Raw genomic sequence first — 4,308 nt, forward strand, 5'->3', positions numbered from 1 at the left:
TTATAGTATTAGTCAGTGCTTTGAAAACTCCGAAAATATTTTTTAAATACCTCATATCAAGGTGACAATCAGCATCAATGTGTCTATGAAAGACGGGTAATATATTAACTGATTTCTTGCCAATGAAGACAAGAATTTCTTACATTTGTAGATACTAGAATTTTGAAATGGAGAATAAGGTCTAAGACAACTTCATAGATAAAACATGGAACGAAAACACAAATAACCAATAACAATAATTAAGTTTTATTAAGAGTCGGCATAGTTTATAATAATACGCAATACAAAAAAAGCACCAACAAGATTGAACTTAACAAAAACAATACAATAACGCCAAAAGATTAAGCAAAACGAACTTCACAAGACAAGGGGTTTGGAATTGGGTGTAAGGGGTACATTAGTTTTTCACTACAAGGGAAAATCAAGATGATTCGATGATTGCTATTTCAGAAAACCGGATGAGATAGCGGAATGACATCAATGTTACTGGAGGTAATCTGACGTACATATAAAATATTACTGTCAACCAACCATCAGGTCGTCAGTACAATTTTTAGAGAGATGAACAATTTCTCCGTTAAGACCTCAATAGTTTTGCATGTTATTGAAGACCGTACGGTACCCTTTAGTTGTCAAATACTCTTTCTTTGTTTTTAAGTTAATATTGGTTTCATTGGCAATAATGAAATCTCCTTGTTTTTATTCTTTTCACTGAAAATGCATTTTCTGAAGATAACATAATCAAGATAGATGACAAGGTTAATAGCATCAATGACATGGTAGGATAACATATATGACATGGAGAGATAACAAAGACCACATAATTGACATGAAGAGATAACAAAGACAACATAGTTGACATGGAGAGATAACGAAGACAACAAAGATGACATGAAAAGATAACAAAGACAACATAGACAACATAGTTGACATGAACAGATAACAAAGACAATATAGTTGACATGGTGAGATAACAAAGACAAGATAACATAGATGACATCGTAAGATAACATAGATGACATCGTAAGATAACATAAACAATAGATATGACATGGTAAGATATCATAGACAACATATATGACATGGTAAGATAACATAGATGACCTGGTGACATAACATAGACAACATAGTTGACATGAAGAGATAACAAAGACAACATAATTGACATGGAGAGATAACAAAGACAACATAGATGACATGATGAGATAACATAGACAACACAGATGACATGGTGAGATAACATAGACAACATATATGACATGGTAAGATAACACAGATGGCATATTAAGATATCATAGACATATATATGACATGGTAAGATATCATAGACAACATATGACATGGTAGGCAATTTTTAAAAGGGGGGTTCCAGCTATAAGCTCACATTCAAATGCATTGATCGTCTAAAAAAAGGGGGGGGGTTCCAACCCCCTGAATCCCCCCTGGATCCGCCAATGCCAAAGATAACATAGATGACATGGTAAGATAACATAGACAACATATATGACATGGTAAGATAACATAGATGACATGGTGAAATAACATAGACCACATAGTTGGCATGAAGAGATAACAAAGACAACATAGTTGACATTGAAAGATAATACATATATATATATATATATACAGCATAAATGCCACGGAAAGATAACACAGACAACATAGATGCCATAGTGAAATAGCATAGACAATAAAATGATATGGAAAGATTACAAAGACAACATAGTTGACGTCGTCCATTATGTCGAACGAGACTGTGAACTAATACAACACCGAGGCTTAGTTTATCCTGACTTTTTTTAACAAAAAAAATGACATCCTGCCTTTTTTTTTTATTTATTAAAAACTCCTGTCCTGACTTTTCTTAAATTTCTTTCTCCCTTCCCCTCCCTCTATAAAAACAAATGGTAGCTCCCTTAGGTTACACATCTAAAAAATCTTAGACCAAAAAAAACAACAGTATGTGTGCTTCCAGTTATATCTAAACAAAGTTAGGGTAGGTTGTTAGGGATTTTGTTTTATTTTATGTTTTTTTTTTTATATTGAGTCTTTGGGAGCGACCTTCTGACTTTAACAGTGCTTATCGAAAAATGTCAAAAAAATCTTAAGGGTAGACTATAAATTAGACCAAAAAATGGTAGGGCACATTGTAACTGAAATCACACAAAATTTGTTATTTGGCCTGAGGTAGGAATTTGGCTGATGTGATCATTTCAAGAATATAAATGTAGAACGACATGTTGTTAGATCCTTTTAAGTAAAGTGTAAATACAGGATCTGTGTTATATTCAGACTGTAAAAAAGGAAGATTGGAATTTACTCATGTTGTTCACTTGTAAGACAAGGAAATTAAAGGGCTTATGTATAATAGAAAAATGAGATTTTGTAAAAGTACACACTTTTTAAAAATAATTAGTAACAAATTTCGCTCCATTTGTTACAGTTAATGGATTTTTGATTGTTGTAGATTTTGATAAAAAAATCTTTCTACTGGTATCAGTTTTGATCTTTAAAAGCAGGAAATTGGACTTGTATGAATTGCTGTTGTTTTTTCTATGGTCGGGTTGTTGTCTCTTTGGCACATTCCCCATTTCCATTCTCAATTTTATTGTAATTGGTGTTTTATCGTTTATAACGAGGAATATTACGCATAAGTTTTACTGTAGTCGAAATGTTTATATTTTATACTATTGGAGAAAGTATACCGAGTCGACAGTTGAAATACATGATTCGGCCTCGGTTGTGATGAAAACTGCATAAGTCAAAATGCATATTCTGCTCTTGCAGGATATCAATGATATATTTAAGTTGTCAAACTTCATATTAATATAAATATACCAAAGGTTGATTTTGGTGCAGACCTATGGTCACCTGGAATTTTCTTTTTCAGCAGATAAAACACTTGCTTAAGAGGTAATTTGTATTTGCAGGGTTTATCAACAGGCAGTCGTTCACAATGGTGATGTCAAATCAGTTTTTAAATGCTTCATATACAGGTAATTGTCACACTCCCATGCAACAATTCTTTGAGTTGTCAGAAGTTGGCTTGTTGCAAGACAAAATATTTACTCGTCCTAAATACTTGTGAATTGTTTGCCACTGAGTGTCAACAAGGTATCACTTTATAAATAAAATGGCAACTCTTTCACGGCCGACACTCGGCTAACCGAGAGATTGGTCGGTTAATCTATATTGAGTATGCGGCTATATCGACGGTTGGTCTGTTAATCGGGTTGGCTAAAGTCTGTTAATCAGGTGTTATCGAGAAAATCATTGAAAGTTCAGCATGTTTCATTGTATAACTTTCTAAATATAATTTCATCATAAAAAGTATTCATGTCTAACAAAACAATTCAATGTACTGCATTCAGTAGTGTAATTATTATTTTTCTAGCTTCGATTCACGATCTATAAAATGAAAAGGCGGGTTACTCATCGATAAATTTATACACATTTTACACACATTAAATGTACACAAAATGACACATTGGTTAAATTTACTTGCATTCAATATTTTGAACATCGAAAAAAGAAAGGCATTATGTTTGTTAACCATATTGATATCATTGTGTGAAAAATCTACACGAAAATCTGTATTTTGGTGACATAAATCAATCTTTATTTAAAACCTGGTCTGTTAATGTGTCGGATGTATAAAACCCGGTCTGTTAATTGGTCTGTTAAGAGTTATGAATGGCAATAAAAGTATCATTTTATTGTTATATGGGGTGTTATCGGATCAAATGAGTAGGCTCAAGACGAGTGGCTAAAATATACGAAAACAACACATGAGCAATGAAACATAACATATACGGAAACAACACATGAAATTGAAAATTGATAAAAATGGTTTCAAAAAGTGTAATATTAAAGTAATATAAATTTCATCCAAGAATGATCGCATATATCATGTTGATTCTGTTTAATTGTCATGAATGACACAAAGGAGTAGGTCCAGTAAGACCCGTTTTTGGCCCCAAAATATAGCAGTTTTACAAAATTGATAAAGTAAACTTTTAGTAATTTATTGGACAGAAGAATGCTTCTGCTACATAAATATGGGCTGTTTTTGACAATACAATGTACATATATCGGGAAGTAGCACCATTAAGTCATGCTAAATTACTGAAATCTTCATAATTCTAGCATTTCAGTTAAATTTTAGACGGTTTCCTTGTAAAACGAAAGTGGCCGCATTCGTGTTCATCCTTAATATTGAAATGCTAGTTGTGTTTAATGATAACACATAACATATATAAAGGTTGAGGATGAACACGGATGCGGCCACTTTCATTTTTGACAAAATCC

Source organism: Mytilus edulis, chromosome 6 (assembly GCF_963676685.1).
Source record: "Mytilus edulis chromosome 6, xbMytEdul2.2, whole genome shotgun sequence".
NCBI classification, from domain to species: domain Eukaryota; kingdom Metazoa; phylum Mollusca; class Bivalvia; order Mytilida; family Mytilidae; genus Mytilus; species Mytilus edulis.